Consider the following 18422-nt stretch of genomic DNA (forward strand, 5'->3'; position numbering starts at 1 on the left):
CCTTAGTCTGTTGGGAATGAAACAGAAATCTGGCAGAAGGTCAGGAGAATTCATTAGCTAGGCAGTGCAACACAGCCACTGTGAGGCAGAAAGTGGATTTAGAGCAAAAGGCTAATTACTCCAGTACCCGGTTCAATCTCCTGCTAGATTTACTGCTAATTAATTTTCTCTTCATTTTTACCTATCCAGCCAGTGAATCAGGAGCTATGACTCACTTTCTGCTATTCCTCCTGTAACCATCACTAGTTTCTGCTCCATTAGCAAATTGCCTCTTGAGTTTCTCTTTTCTAAAGGTTGGTTGCCTGGGCGATCTCATGGTCTTGACCTTGGGAAGGCCTTTGAGCAAAAGGACTTAGGGCAATCAGCTGCAATGATTTAAAAACAACAAAATGGGGATATAATAATGAAGAAGGGGGGTTGCTACTTTTTTCTTTTGCTTCTCTCATAAGGAAAGAAAATTATTTTTTCATGATTCTTATATTTTTCCTATTTCCTAAAGAGTTTATGTAAAGAAGGCATAATTTCTAGGACTGGTGCTGGTCAGGGAAGTAAATGCCTGTGAATAACCACACAGAGCATATGGACAGCATTGAATGGAGAAAGAGAGAAAGAAAACAATTTCAAATGCTTTTATTTAGATTTTATAAAGATTTATAAATATGTCTTATTTTAATCAAACATCAACACCCTTAAACACATAAGAATATAATGCAAGCCTGTGTTTATATGCACCATCTAGTGCTTCTAAAGAGTTGCTATCTACGAAAATAACCAGTGTGATACAAGTTTGCTATGCCAGAACTAAACAATGCTCCAATAGCACCAAATAGCAGCTTTCTATAAACCAAAAGGAAGCTTATTGACTGGTTTGTTTCAAGAAATTTATTTCCATAATGTGTCTTATGTGTTTTCTATGTGTTCCAAGATGACATAGAGCTTTACTATTAGCTTCATTTTGAACTGAATTAAATGAATGTTTAGACATATGAGCTTTTCAATGGAAATATCATGGCTTTGAACCCAAGCTGTATTAAATATACTTTCTAGAGCTGAGGTCTGTGGATAAACACATATCAGTTATGAATTTTGGTTTAGAAGGAATTGGAAAATGGATCAGTAAATTAATAAATATAAGGTTATGAAAATATTGTAGAGGAAAATGAAAAGATGTTCATAAACTCCTAAATATTAAATACTGCCTATAGAAACAAGCTCTACAGACTGTTTATGGTGGCCTTTTATAACATGAACACTGTTCATGGCACCTCAATTCTTGCCATCCATTCCATGGAAACAGGTGGCTGAAGGCTTTCTACCTTGCCTAAGAATCAAAACCCTGTAGTAGTGGATAGGGTGACATTCTCATAGGTTTGCCACAGGTAATTTATTTGGGCTTACTTATTATACATCAGCTACTTCAATTGAATAAATCTAACTTCCTGAAGTAAATTTTTGTTTTTTGTTTGTTTGTGTGTTTGTTTTATTGCCATAGATGTCATTCTCAACACTTTTCTCTCCTGGAATCCTTACTGTATACTTCAGAAAGACATGGGTATCTTTGGAGAGGTAAATATGAAAATTTTGTAGGTTTTTTCTGTGAAATGAGTAATATATAAAATATTAAAGACATAGCCATAATGAAGGCAAACAACCATATGATTCAATACCCACTCTACAACTACCCAAACAAACTATTTCAGAATAAGTAAGCTAGGATGCCATGACTTTCATGAAATAATAATAAAAAAAAACATGATATCATCAAAATATCTACACATGACACCATAAAGTTTAAGTCTTAAGTTTTAGATGATTACATATAGTTGACATTTAATAACAATATTTTCAGATGCTATAAAATTATCTAGATTTGTCAATTCTAATATAACCTAATAAGATTTGTAGTGATGGTGTATCAATGGTATTTTGGAGATAAATAAATGAGTTCATAAATAATTATTATGGCATCTTCATCACAACAATTTAGAAATGTAAATGGCCAATAAAACTACATTTTATATTAAGGATCCACTGAGTTCTGGCTTACTTCATGGGAGACCAGTTAGTATTTGGGAACAGAAAGGGGAGAAAGATGTGGAGGAAGTTGCTAATACATCCTACCAGTATCAAGAGACTCAACAAAACTGCTATTATGAAGGCTGGGAGGAGTTCTAAGGAGGTTCTAAGGAGCTAAGAATAATCCTAGGCCACATCCAAAGATTATATCTGCTCTGAGAAAAACATTCATGGGATTTGGTTCTAGAATTGAGTGGATCCAAAATATTCATATTATTCAGATATTCATTCCAGAAGCTAAGAGATTTTAGAATACCTATAGAGTAGGTTGGAAATACAGCATAGGTTTCAGTTAGTGAAATATAATTTCACCCAGACTTCTTTACCCCTAATGAATCTTAACATTAAACATCCAACTAAATGTCATATCCAAGGTGAATTGTAAACATTTACATGATAGTTGTAAAGCATTCCTAGAAAACAACTGTAAACAAATTTGTCTGCTTTATTATCTATCCAAAGGAGAAAGTATTTAGTCCACAGGACATCGTTGGACCATGACTTAGCAGTTCTGATGCATAAAGAAAACAGTAGGCCTTGCTAGCTTCAGAAATTAAGTCATATGGAAATAAGAGAGATTTTAAAGTGCATTTTTCTCATAGACTAATGTTGGGTGTGCCATGCCTTAAATCCCTTCCCATGATGGAAAGCATACCCATGCTATGGCATCATGGGTAACTCATTTTATTTCTTGAGCTACAATTTCTTCATCTGAAAAGCAGAAATGATGATAGTTAACTTTCAGTAAAGATTAAATAGGATAATGTATGACATATTGCCCAAGAAATAGTAGATAATTAAGAATGTCCCACCAATATGTCTTCACATAATGGGGAGGGATATTATAACTGGGCAAGTTATACTTATATGTCAAAAAAGACTTTTATGAGTTTATTCAAAATATTTGTAGATGTCTAATAAAATAATAATTTCTTTGAAATTAATTGCAACCTGCCCAGAGCTTAAACAGAGGATCTTTTAAATAAGAGAAAATTCAGCTTTGTAATAATATGGATTTATCTTACCGTAGATAACTGAAATTAGCAAGAGAAATTATATACATATGTGGGCCTATTTTTCAAAAAAAATGGAAATATAAATATTTGGTTAAATTTTGTTTTATTATTTTTTTAGTTTTTTTTAATGCTTATTTATTTTTGAGAGAGAGAGAGAGCGCACAAGCAGGGGAGGGACAGAGAGAGAGGGACACACAGAATTCAAAGCAGACTCCAGGCTCTGAGCTGTCAGCACAGACCTGACACAGGGCTCAAACTCATGAGCTATGAGATCATGATCTGAGCCAAAGTTGGACACTTAACCAACTGAGCCATCCAGGTGTCCCAAATTTTGTTTTATTATTTTAAATGAAATTGTCTCATTATCTCAGTATTTAGTGTGTTAATGAACACATCTACTATAAAAGACTCTTTCTAGGTTTTAATCATGACAACTAAAATGTTATTGTTCTTGATTATGTTAACTCCCTTTTGCTTTATTCTACCACTGTCACTACTGTGATTAATTTAAATAACTTGTAGAAACCATGGAAAATAAACTGAACATGATGTCTTAATAATTTCTTAGAAAATTTTTAATAACCAAATATATTAAAAATTTCATTCCACTTTGTTGATTTACATTCTCACATTTTAAAAATAGATGTTCACTTTGTATTTCTAATCCTCCCACTTCGAGGTAAATCTGCCCTTGCCCATAAGTAGGGTGAGAAGCCATCTCCTTTTTTACATAACAAGAAGACATTTCACATACAAACATCTTACTTCTTTGTCTAAAATTATCCCCTAATGTTAAATTTTAGCCTGAATATTTCAGGCAGCTATGAAAGCAGAAAGGTTAGCTAAAAGGTATTACCTATTAAACCATCATGGGCCTTTTCTTGCCAAAGTATTGGACCTATGGGAATGGATATGGGAAGAAAGGAAGGAAAAACTAGCATTGGGTGTTGGAGGAATTCTTAAATCATGACACACACATTCCCGAAGGGAAGAGCAGAACACAAAGTGGCTGGAAGAGCCCAAAGAAAACCTAGTCTACTTCACAATTTCATCATGGGCCAAAGCTGATCCTGCTGAAGTCCTTCCTTCCTGCAGCCCACAAAGTACCCTTTAATTTATATACCTGCTTCTTCTCAGGCAAGTGGGGGATTATGAGTGCAGCCTTTGCCTGCTTCCCTTTACCTACACTAATCTCACAGCTTGATGCTAAGACTAATTATTTGACTAGGATCGTAAATCCTAACAGTTACTGTGGAGTTAACATCATTGGAAAAATAGAACCATTTTGCTGAAGAAATCTATAACCTAGTTTGTGCTCAGCCTCTAGGCAATAAGAGTCAACTGACAATTCCAAGTAGTAGTGCCCACATTCTTCTTATAGAGCTTTAGGTAAGAATCTTTAAAAGTTTCTTTTTTTCAGTGTTTTACTACTTTATTACTAGGAAAGCATTCTTTAAAAAAAATCTTTCTGGTACAATTTAAACCAATATCCCTTTGTCTGGAGGTCAAGTAAAACCAGGTGAATTGCCTGAGAAAAAGTACAAACTTCATAGCTTTACAGACCATTCATAGTGTTGGGAAGATCCTTAGAGATCATTTAGTTCATCTCCCTTATTTTTCTTCTGGGGATTAAAATACAAGGTTATACAGTTACTTCACCAAATTCGAACAATCATAGATCCCCGTGAGCTTTAATCATATGCATTATAAATAATTCTAAGTCATTCATCCCTGGATGACAAGGCTTTCCCAGGAAAATAGATAAGCTCAAACAAGATGAGTAGGTTTAGTCAAGAGTCAGACCACCTGGGCTCTGACACTTACTGTTGAGACTTTAGGCAAGTTCACTTCATTTGCCCTTCAATTTCCTTATCTGTAAGATGGCATCAATGATAGCACTGACTTACAAAGATGTAATGAAGATTAAATGATCCCATGTACATTAATAACATATTTTTATGTGTCCCGCACTATTCCAAGCGCTCTATGCATATTAATTTCTACAGCAAACCCTTGAGGTAAATACTATTTTCTCATTTTACAGATGACAAAACTGAGAAACTCATAAAAGTGCCAGGCACATAATGAGTAATCAATAAACTTTAGTTGCTGGCATCATCGCAATTATCACTCTCATTAGGAGGTGGTGATTTACAGGTAGATTAGGTCTTTTTGAGCAGACTGGTTTGCTGCTATGGTACTTCCAACCCAGGGCAGTTGATGAGCTCAGAAAATGTAAGCATTAAAACAAAATTTTACCTGAAAAAAAAATCTGTGGCCCAAAGAAAATCACAAACAGCATTTCAGTGCCAAATGAAAATAATAATGGCATTATTTTTTATTTGGAATTATCTCCATGTTCCTCCCTTTGGTTGTATGAATAATAAAAAGCACAAGAAAAAAAAAACTTTTCCCCCAATTGCTAATGAAATCCCCCCCCCAAAAATTGCCGTATGTTACTATAGTATTAAGATTCTTGAAATATATGGCATTCACATGTATTTCTTTTTTCCTGAAATGTTCTTGTGACTCTTGACAGCTCATTAACAATCCATACAAACCCAAGCTGGGCTTACATGTGCTGTAACCAGCTGCTCTCACCTCTCAGAATACAGCTGCCACAGGCATGGACTGGGCAGTCTGGAGAGAGGGTGGGTAGAGAGAGAGGATGTTTAGTAAGACTTCTTAGCCTCCCCTGCTGGCTTTTATTTTGACATATGGGGCTGTAACCCAAAGTGCACAAGGATTAGAGATGTCATTTTCTGTCAGTTGTAAGACAGAATACAATAAAAACTGAGAGCAGATATACCATCATTTGTCGGCAGTGCCACTTCCAGAAGGGAAGATGCCATGGTCAAATCAAACAGCCGCCTTTTCAGATAGGGTTTTTCTTTGCCCAAACTGTCAGCAGTTTTAACCAGGGAATTTCACAAGCTGCAAAACTCAACTTCTTGCAAGAGAATGATTCTACTTCTCCACAAATGGGTAAATGGAATGGGTGGGTGTAACTTAGAAGCTGCTAGAATCCCCGAAAAAGAAAGTCGCCAACACAAATCCAAACCTGACACAATTGGGTTTCCAAGTAGTTACACCTACCTAGCATTTTGTGGGTTATGCTAGAACATAGCAACTAAATTTAATTTTTCAAAGTATAACTAATTCCAAATAATTTGTTTAGATAAAGAGTAAACAGGGGTGCCTGGGTGGTTCAGTCAGTTAAGTGTCCCACTCTTGATTTCTTCTACGGTCATGATCTCAGGGTAGTGAGATGGAACTCCCTCTGGGGGTCTGTGCTGAGCTTGAAGCCTGTTTAGGATTCTCTCTTTCCCTCTTCTCCTCTCTCCCCACACCGCCTGCCAAAAAAAAAAAAAAAAAGTAAACAATAAAACGTATGGAGTAATCAGCAGGGTACTAAAAAGGGGATTCTTCCACAGTACATAATTTGCTTAGTAATAACTTTTTATATTTATTGAACATTCCTTATATGCCAGGGAAATTGCTTTGTATCCCTTATATGTTGTCTCATTCAGTTCTTTTATTTTTTTAATGTTTTATTTATTTATTTTTGAGAGACAGAGAGAGAGAGAGCATCTGTGAGTGCCTGTGCATGCACGAGCAGGAGAGGGGAAGAGAGACTGAGACAGAGAATCTGAAACGGGCTCCAAGCTACAATGCAGAGACAGATGGGGGGCTCAAATCACTGACCATGATATCATGATGTGAGCCAAAGTTGGATGCTTAATTGACTGAGGCACCCAGGCATCCCTCATTCAGTCCTTAAAAAAATATGAACGTTAGGCTCAGAGGGCTGAAGTATGCTACCTACAATCACATAAGAAAAAAGTGGCATAGCCAGAATTCAAACTTTTCTTCTTGATTCTAAAAGTCATATTCTCCCCTAATGTTCATTCTCTCAATATGGGGCACATATTTCCCAGAGGCATCTGTTCAGAGGCTAGGGTGCATTTCAAACATTAGGTAAAAATGATGCAGCTTCCCAACATTTTACTGTAGGTATAGAGAAACAACAATTTAAGTGTTTGAAACTTAGAAATATTATGTTAAATGTACTTCTGCAAAAATCTCCACTTCCACTTTTCCACTCCTGCCAGTATGAATATTTATTTGTTTATTTATTTGATAGCTAGGGAAAGAAATACTTATATGTAGTAGGGGTTTTGAAAAGTTGGTGACTGGGGGCGCCTGGGTGGCGCAGTCGGTTAAGCGTCCGACTTCAGCCAGGTCACGATCTCGCGGTCCGTGGGTTCGAGCCCCGCATCGGGCTCTGGGCTGATGGCTCGGAGCCTGGAGCCTGCTTCCGATTCTGTGTCTCCCTCTCTCTCTGCCCCTCCCCTGTTCATGCTCTGTCTCTCTCTGTCCCAAAAATAAATAAACGTTGAAAAAAAAAAAAATTGAAAAGTTGGTGACTGACTTACATAGCTAATACCAAAGTAGACTTGTTGATACTGTGGCTTTCTTAGAAAGTGGGTGGAAGATCACAAATTGGACTTTAAAATAAATTCTTAACTTTAATGCCTTTTTTAAAATTTCAACTTCATAATTGATTGCCAAAATATGTATTCACTATGTTTAGTATCACTACTCACCAAAGGATTATCCTTAATAACTTAAAAGTACTGAAATTCCAAGGTTTGTGATTTTTTTGCATCATTCTTCACTTCTTTCTCTCTCTGTCCTTTGAGAGAGAGAGAGAATGAGCTGGGGAGAGGAGCACAGGGAAATAGAGAGAGAGAATCCCAAGCTGGCTCCATGCTCAATGCAGAGCCCAAAATGGGCTGGATCCTACTACCCAGGATCATGACCTGCACCAAAATCAAGAGTCAGTTGTTCAACCGACTGAGCCACCCAGGCATACCCAAAGTGATATAATTTTTAAAATATAGTTTCAAATGAGGACAAGATTGGTAGATAAAAATTACAAGTCTTAAGTATATTATTGATACTGAGAAAGACCAGTACGGGCCAAGTGAGATAGATGGTATGGTTCCTGAGTAGTCACAATACTAATACGCTTGCAGCAGAGAAGGTGGGACCACGATTCAGGCCACAATGGCAGTCAAAAAAACAAGGCATGCACTATTCATCCAATCTTATGTACAATATGATTAATATTACTGTAAGGATGAAAGTGAGTAGAAACCTTGATGTCCCTCGTGCAACAAAGAAACAAAGAAACAAACAAAACTACCCAGAGTAATAACTCTATCAAATTGTTGTTCTTGAAGTAAATTTAAAACAAATCATGCACATCTCAAAGGAAACTCAACAGATTATTACAAGTAAACAAAAATTACATTAAAATTTAAAAAAAAAACAGCACAAATCAAACTAAAAAATTTTAATCTTTCAGGTTTGATAACCAATTTCAGAATCACTTTGAAAGGTGATGCTTATGAAATAAGAAAATAAGGTAAATTTCTATTCTTCAGATATGAAAAATATCTCCTTTTGATAAAACAAAGACAGCAAAGCTAAAGAAAAAAAATTACTTCATTCACACATATTGCCCAATAACACACTTTTAAGTGACCCAAAATCCAAATTGAATTGGTTAACAGATTTTAGGTTCTTGGGCAATTAGTTCACATTATATTTTAGATTTTTTTCACTATATTTATACTGATTTTATCTATGAAGATATGTTTATTGAAAATGTTTATAGTTTTTTTCTTTTTAATTTTTTAAATTTAAAATTTTAACAATAAAGATATTTATATGAGTTATTTGTCAATCTAGCACCTTTCACTTGAAGAATACACATGTGCCTGTGTGGATAGGGAACAATTTACAAGTGGTTAAAACTATATGAGTCATCACTTACACCGAGGCCATCAAAACCCCATTTTTGCCAGTAATTACTGAATCACTCAGCAAGAACACCTGTCTCAAATAGTTTTATTTATGATATTGTTTACTTTATTCATTGATGGTAAGAATGTTAAATGTTCTTAAAACAATAAAAATACTGGTATGAATATTCATTCTTTAGAAAATCTGAATTAAAATGGAAATGAACTTTGGAAGTTTGCTCTACTACATAGATCTATTCTGGTACACTCAGGGGTAGATGATGGACAGCATTTTTATACTCACATTTAATTATTATTTTTATTTGTGAAATATAGAGAAGGTAACACATTTTTTAAAAGGCTAAAATCCTGAAAAATGTTTGTTGACCTAGAGTTAACTTGTTTACCAGATATATTCTTAAGGCTGAATACCTTAAGTCAAGGCAAAGCTACACGTTTCAATTGCCTATGAAGATTGCTATAAGGAAGGTAAGTTGGATGAAGAAATTTGACATTGGAGATTATGAATCATTGGACTCTTGATTTGCTGGTGTCAAAGTATCTATGGTAAGATAATCTAAAACCATCTATCATTATCTAAAAGAGTGTGAATGAGTATTTTGCAGTCATGGTAATACAATCTGATCAATGTATCAGAGACCCTCATAGTATATATTGGCTATATAACAAAGTGACCTAAGAGATACAGTTAATGAATTTCTTCAGCAATAGCTTGAAACACCAAGAAGCACAAACCTCAAATGCCCTAACGGCAACATAAATTAGTGAGCCTGAGGAAGTAAGAGAGAATATCTGCTAAAGACAGTTATTTTCCTTTCTTGGGGAAGGGTCCAAATTTTATTCTCAGGTCACTAGTATGTGACCCCTGTACTCTAATATGTCCCTTTTCTGGCAGAATTATAAGTATCTCTTCTCAGTCATTATTCTGACTTTACTTCATATCAGAAAGTCCCATTTTGGAGAGCTATTATGTGAGTCAGGACCCTTAAAACATGTGATGTCAAAATGGGACCAATTGGTCTGAGCATTGATCTTGTCACTCAAAATTAGCTTTATGTAATAAGTATGATTTTTTGAAATTGCAAGTGAAATTTGCATCAAAATGCATTGTCTCTTAAAGAATGGCATTTAAAATGAATTTTAACTCAAATCAGCCATTGTTCATCCATTAGCCAATAAGTGAATTTAGTTTTGTTTTGTCTTTTGAAGATAAATGATATGAAACATTAAATACAACGTAAATGAATCCTGTAATAAAACCTTTGCCACTTCTTTAACTCAGTAGATTGTTTAAAGAGCAAAAGTTGGAGAACAGTCAATAAATTAAAAGTTTTGAATGAATAAACCAAAAGGTAAGACAAATAATTTTATAATTAAAGAAGGAAAATCTTTCAAAGAGAAAATAACATTTTTTAGACAAATACTGAGAGATTTTCTAAAACACAGACTTTCTCTATAGGAAACTCTAAAGGCTATTCTCTAGAAAGAAAGAGAAAGTAATATGTCTGGAAATCTAGTCAAACAACGGTTGTACAGACAACAATGGTAATAATAATACATTTTATAGAATTTAATAAAATAGAGTTTAAAATAGAGCTTAAAATATTTGCATTAAAGTATACAAAGTGGAAAGAAAGTGATCATAAGCATGAGATTTTGAATTTGTCAGAAAGACGGTAAAGATACTGATTAGTTTTAGACATCTTTTAAATGTTTATTTATTTTTGAGAAAGAGGGAGAAAGAATGTGAGCCAAGGAGGGGTAGAGAGAGAAGGAGACAGAAGATCCAAAGCAGGCTCTGTGCTGAGACCAGAGAGCCCAATGCTGGGCTCAAACTCACAAACTATGAGATCATGACCTGAACTGAAGTTGGACATGACTGAGCCATACAGGCATCCCTAGGTTTAGACATTTTTAAGTTCTGTTTAACTTTATTATGCTGAACTTGTTCAGGTAATAATTAAAATATAAAAATAGGGGAAATAGAATGACAAAAAACAAGTACCTTTAAAGAGGTGAAGAAAAGTAAAACCTAAAAAAGTGAGACAAATAGAAATAAAAAAATATGGTATCAATAAGCCTAAATATTCATATAATAATAATAAATATAAATAACCTCCTTTTAAAATATAAAAATTATTTTTTATAGAAAACTGAGTTTCAAAATGTTGAAAGGAAATTACATAAAAAGATAAACCAGGTAAATAGTATTTCCTCCCTCCTTCCAAAACAAAGTTGCTGATGAAGCATATTATCAGACTTAAAGCAACAATTATATCTACAGAAAAATATATAGTCTCTAGATAATAGTGAAATATTCAATCGACCAGGAAGATGATATTAAACTTTAAAATATATAATGGAAAAATTGAAAAAATTATTGTGGGAAATCCCATCATAGTGGAATGTTTTAATATTCTCCAAGAGTCATAATTTATTAGAGATTAGAAAATTTGAGCAACACAATTCAGAAACTTAGAACCTAATAGACAGTTACAGGATATTATATGGAATGGTTGAAGAGCATTTTTCAAAACTCTTGAAAATTCAGAAACATTTAAAGACATGCTATACCATTAAGCAAGTCTAATAAATGTCAAAAAATCATGTATCAGGAAGAATACCTTCTCTAATCCCAACACAATTAAGTTATAAAAAGAACTTTTGAATCCCGTAAATTGGAAATGTGTGAGATTTGTGTAACTTTGGAAATGTGTAACTTTGAATAGCTCACAGATTATATATATATATATATATATATATATATATATATATAGGGATCCATGCTGATAGTGTAGACCCTGCTTGGGATTCTCTCTCTCCTCTCCCTCTGCCCCTCCTGTGCTCTCTCTCTCACTCTCAAAATAAATAAATAAACTTAAAAAAAAAGAACTACATGGTAAAAATATTAAATATAAATATTTGTGTGATTGTGCTAAAAGACTAATGGTAATTTTAAAAGCTAAAATTCTTGTACTAAAAAAGAAGGAAAGATAACATTAATATGTCAAACATTTTCTTTAAAGAGTTAGGAAAAGAAAACAGAATAAATGCACCAAAAAAAGCAAGTAGAAGTAAGAAAATAATAAACCAAGAGCAGAAGTTAATAAAATAGAAAGAAAATTAGTTTTTCAAAAAGAATAATAAACATGAGAAACCCATGACAAGACTGAAGAAAAAAAAGGTAAAAATAATATTAAGAACTAAAAAGAGAACATATTTAGTCAGACAGGAGAGACAGTCTCTATAAGAATATTGGGAATATATTTATGCAAATAAATTTAAAATCTTAGGATAAATGGACAAATCCTTACAAAAATATAAATTACCCAAACTACCTCAAAAAGAAGTAGAAAACATCACTTGCTACATCCGTTTTGAAAAATGGATCACACTTTAAAACATCCTTACCAAGAAAGCATCAGTTGTTTCACAGATGCATTCAGTTACACATTCATGGGAAAAAAATTCTTTTAGAGAAAGGGAAAAGGGAACAGAATAAGGGAAACAGAACCCTCCCTATTGTTGAAGTCATTACAATCTTGTTATCAAATCCAGACAAAAAAGCATGAGATAAAAAATAATTATAGGCCAATTTCACTCAAGAACATAAATGCAGAAATCTAAGTAAAATATAAGAAAACAAATATAAAATAATGTATTAAGACCATGTGACCTCATTGGGTTTACCTCAAGATCACAAGAGTGGTTCAACTTAAGGAACCCTATTAATTAAATGCACTATCAAAATAAAGTAAAAAAAAAAAAATAAGATTACCTCAACAGATGCAAAGTAAATAGTGAATAAAATTTAGTACCTATTCACAATAAGACAAAACATTAAATTACAAATAGAAGGAATCTTCTTTATCTGAAAACATTCCCTTCAAACTCAGGAGCAAGACTAAAATTACCATTTCTTTTCTTTTCTTTTCTTTCTAACTTTTATTCATTATTGAGACACAGAGAGAGACAGAGCATGAGTGGGGGAGGGGCAGAGAGAGAGACACACACAGAACCTGAAGCAGGCTCAGGGCTCTGCAGGCTCCAGGCTCTGAGCTGTCAGCACAGAGCCTGATGCAGGGCTCAAACCCACAACCGTTATGAGATCATGACCTGAGCCGAAGTCGGACGCTTAACCAACTGAGCCACTCAGGCGCCCCTAAAATTACCATTTCTGTTGAGCATTATCATGTATATCTAAATTTTCCATATTGGATAAAATAATAACAACAATAATACATAATAATAATAATAATACCTTAAAATATAAGGATTGCAAAGGAAGGAACAAACATTCCTTACTTGTAGATGATATGATTACTACATGAAAAATTCCAAAGAACCTACAGATAAATTATGTAAATTAATAAGATACCTTAGGAAGTTTTTTGGATATATAATTAATATTTAATTTAGTTGCATTGTTATACACTTAACAGAAAATGCAGGTAGTTAAAAATATCATTAGTCTTCTTTGTAGCAACAAAAAATAAATAAGATAAGAAATTTCCTAGTGTGGCAGTTTTATAATAGGGCTACAAAATGCATTGCTATTCCTTTCATTCAAAGGAAAGTTTGTGACTGTTTCTGTCAATGTAGCAGAAGTGATGCTATGTGTCTTTCAAGGCTACATGGCAAAAATTTGTATAGCTTTTACCTTGTTCTCTTAGAACACCTGCTCTTACTACATTTGCTTACGGGGCAATCTCTTTTAAACAAAGCCAACACACTATAAGAAGATCAATTTGTGGGGCACCTGGGTGGTTCAGTTAGTTAAATGTCTGACTCTTGATTTTGACTAAGGTCATGATCTCATAGTTTGTAAGTTCAAGCCCTGTATCAGGCTCTGCGCTGACATTGTGGAGCCTGCTTGGGATTCACTCTCTCTGCCCCTCCCCTGCTCCTGCTTTCTCTCTTTCTCTCAAAATAAATAAACCTAAAAAAAGATCAATTTGCATTAAGAGACCAGATAGAAAGTTCCTAAAGCTGGTGTTTTTGTAGCTCTAGTTGAGCATCTAGCCAACTGTTAAGATCACCTGCCAGCAATGTAAGTAAATCATCTTTTTTGTTTATTTAGACAATGAATTTATTTGTTGTTGTTGTTGTTTTGTTGCTATTCATTTGTTCAACTTAGTTTGAAATGGGTTATAGGATATATAGCTTCAGGCATTGTTGGATCCAGGTGCTCAAATGATGTTGGAAGGGTTCTGGCTATCTTGTCACATCTGGAATCTGCATCTCACTGTATGTTTGTGTTATTCTCACATAAGCTATTTCCAGGTGGTGAGAAAGATGGTTGCTAGCATCCTAGATCTTTATCCTAATGACTCACGATATTATCAATAAATATGAACATGGGCAGTAAAAGATGAGTAGATGGTCTCTATTCAAGAGTCATGTACATGTTTAATAAACATCAAACAGTCCACAATTTTGCAAGTTGAGCCCTCAGGTGATACCAGCTTCACCACCATCACTATCTGATGGTCTGATTAACACTGTATAACAATGTTATACACAAAATAAGAACAAGTCCCTAGTTGAACTATCCCAATCCATATAACTATAAGGGCTGATAACAAATTATTATTTTAAGTCACTAGTTTTGGGATATTTTGTTATACAGAAACTATAATAATATACCTGTCAGTAAATATGATTAATATTGTGTAAGATTTTTATGGAGAAATTCCAAACTTTCATTTAAAAAATACTAAAGAAGACCTCAGTAAAAGGAAATAGATTGATTTTTGGATGGGAAAGCTTACTATCATAAAGATGTCACTTTAGACAACTTGCTCCTTAGATTGAATAAAAATCTAAAAGGCAATTTCTAGATAGATAGATAGATAGAGGATAGATTCTAAAATGCATTGGGAAAAAAAGGCCAAGAAGAGCCAAGACAATTAAAGAAAAAGGGAGAAAAAAATGAAGAAGACAAAGGAGAAGGAGGAAGAAGAAGAGGTGAAGAGGGAGGAGGAGGAGTGGGAGAAAGAAAAGAAAGAGAGGGTGGAGGGAGAAGTGGAGGGATGGAGGGGGAGAAGAAAGAGGAGGAAAAATTGGAGATGCCATGAATGCCAGATATCAAGAAATACAATTAAGCTACAGTAATTAATATAATATTAATGTAAGGGTAGACTAATAGACCAATGAAGAAAAGAGTGCTTGAAAGTAAATCCATGCATATAAGAAAACTTGACATAGAATATCTGTGACATTATATAGTTCAGTGGAGAAAGAATAAATTACTCAACAAATAGTACTTGGGTATACACTCATATACGTGAAAACAAAACACACAAAAATCACTTAACATATAAAAATCAGATCTGGATTGATTAAGTCTTATGTGAAAGTCAAATTATTAAGACATTTAGAAGAAAATGTGTTCCTTAATACTTCATGGTAGATAAAGATTTCTTAAAAACAAAGAGAAGAGAATAAATCATAAAGAAAAAATTTTAATTTTTTTTACATTTATTTATTTTGAGAGAGACAGAGAAAGCGCAAGTGGGGGAGGGCCAGAGAGAGAGGGAGAGAAAGAAAATCCCAAGCAGGCTCCATGCTGCCAGTGCAGAGCTTGATGTTGGCTCAAAATCACAAAACTGAGAGATCATGACCTGAACTGAAACCAAGCATCAGATGCTTAACCTACTGAGGCACCCAGGTGCACCAGGAAAAGCTTTCATATATTTTACTACATTAAAATCTCTTGATCAAAGACACCAATTAATTAAAAAAAACATAAATTAAAAGATGATAATTGCAACACATATCATTTGACAAATGATTAGTCACTACAATTGTATAAATTAAAACCATCCTATAAATCAAACAATTCCTCTAAATTAATGAGTAGTGAGAAAATGGCAAATAGCATGAGAAGGCATTTGAAGGGGAAATATATTTAGCCAAAACTCACTAGGAATAAAAAAAGATGTAAATTAAAATCAAAGTAAGGCATTGTTTTCCTCCACATCAAATTATCAAAAATCAAGAAGTTTGATCATACCAGAGTTACTGAAGCCATGGAAAGTAATTTGGCATGTATTTTAGCATTGCCAACTAAAGCTTAAGATGGTGTATACATTTAGTCTAATAATTACATTCTGGAGAAAATAAACAGATGATAGATGATGATGATAGTAATAATAGATGATAAATAGATCTTATAGATGACAGATAGATGATAGCTAGCTAACTAGATGATGATGAGATAGATAGATAGATAGATAGATAATAGATGATAGAAGATATCCCATAAGAAACCCTTCTACATAAGTATGAAAACATGGAAATGTACAAAATTGTCATACAAATGCTGTTTATAAAACAAAAAATTGAACATCACTCGTGTTTATTGATAGAAAAGATAAATTACACATACACACACGAATATCCCAGAACATTGAAAGTTATTCAACCACTGATATGTTCATCAACATGAATTAATTTTAAGGCAAAATGGTTAGTGAAAATTCACATAGCAGAAAAATATGTATTTTGTTATTCCTTTTCTATAAAGGTCAAAAATATGCAAAGTGAAATAACATAGCATTGTTTTTTGGGCCAGCATGTATGAAGCTTAGAATTGTCATTTCATCCTAACAAGTGAAAAGTTGAACAAACTGAAAAATCAACAACTTAAGTCTGTAAGAGAAGGGAAATTATAGGACAAACTGTTGCTTTTAATTGGAGACCAACATTGGGGCTCCTGGGTGGCTCCGTTGGTTAAGCGACCTCACCTCAGGTCATGATCTTTCAGTTTGTGACTTTGAGCCCTGCATCGGGCTCTGTGCTGACAGCTCAGAGCCTCAAGCCTGCTTCTGATTCTCTCTGTCTCTCTCTCTGTCTCTCTCTGTCTCTCTCTCAAAAATAAAGATTTTTTTTTTTAAATTGGAGACCAACAGGCAAACACAGAGAATCAGAACCTACCAGAGTAGAAACTCAAGAGCTGAAATCTCTGTAGACCAGGCCAGAGCAGGAAAATCTGAATAGTACTTGATAAATTGTTGGAAGATTAGTATGGACAACTCAGAGAGTTAAAAACTCCAGAGGAAACCATTTGGTCATGGTGGGGCCTCACATTTTTGTGAATGTTAACTCCAAGGGCCTGAAATGGTTCTCACAGTGAATATCAAAGAAAAATCCCTTCATGGTTCTGATTAGAAGAAGAAGGGTAAGAGCTTGAATGACTAGGGGTTTAGAAGAGCCTCACTGTTTTGAGGAAAAGGAAATACGCAACTTCAGTCCACTCAAGTCATCCTGTCTCAACAAAGGAATGAAGAGCAAAAAACCCAGAAACATGTATGATATTCATAGCCCAGAGTTTCAACCTCCCCAAAAGACTGAGACCTACTCATAGAACTATAGAACACTTCCCCTCTCCCTAAACATTACCATCACATAACTAAAGGCCTATTTACCTAAATTCCTTCACCTAGTATATCATGTCCAGCTATCAAGAAAAAAATTAATATATACACTAAAAGGAAAAACAAAACCCAGTTTGAAGAGACAAAACAAGCATCAGAATGAGACTCTGATATGGAAGGGATATTGGAATTATCAGACTGGAAATTTAAATTAATTATGATTAATATGTTAAAGGCTCTAATGGATAGAGTAGACAGCAAGCAAGAACATATGGGCAATGTAAGCAAAGAAATGGAAATCTTAAGAGACAAAAAGAAATGCTATAGATCAATGCCTTTGATGAGATTATTAGTGGAGTGAACATGTATGAGGAAAAAAATCTCTCAGTGTGAGGTTATCTCAATAGTAACCTCCAAAATGAAAAGCAAAGAGAAAGAACTTTAAGAAGAATGAAAAAGAATAGCCAAAAACTATGGGGTAAATATAAAGGGCATAAAATATATGTAGTGGGAATACCAAAAGATAAAAATAAAGAAACAGAAAATTATTTTAAACAGTAAGGACACAGGGACACCTGGATGGCTCACTTGGTTAAGTATCCAACTTTTGCTCAGGTCATGATCTCGTGGTTTGTGAGACCTGCATTGGGCTCCATGCTGACAGCTCAGAGCCTGGAGCCTGCTTTGGATTCTGTGTCTCCATCTCTCTCTGTCCCTCTCCCGCTCACTGTCTCTCTCTCTCAAAAATAAATAAACAATAAAAATTTTTAAAAAAACAATAAGGACACAGAATTTCCCCAAATTAATGTCAGACACCAAGCCGTAGATCTAGGAAACTCAGAGACACCAACAAGAACAAATGCAAAACAACAACAACAAATCCCTACACCTAGGCATATTATTTTCAAACTAAAGAAAATCAAAGATAAATAAAATATCCTAAAAGAAGCTAGAGGATAAAAACACCTTACTTATAGAGAATCAACAATAAGAATTACAAGTCTTCCTAAGATACCATGCAAGTAAAAAGAGAGTTGAGTGATCTATTTAAAGTGTTGTGAGAAAAAAATAACATCAACCAGAATTCTGTACCCAATGGAATTATTTTTCTAAATTGAAGG

This window comes from Puma concolor, chromosome B4 (genome assembly GCF_028749965.1).
Source record: "Puma concolor isolate L17-30 chromosome B4, mPumCon1.1.hap2, whole genome shotgun sequence".
Classification (NCBI taxonomy): domain Eukaryota; kingdom Metazoa; phylum Chordata; class Mammalia; order Carnivora; family Felidae; genus Puma; species Puma concolor.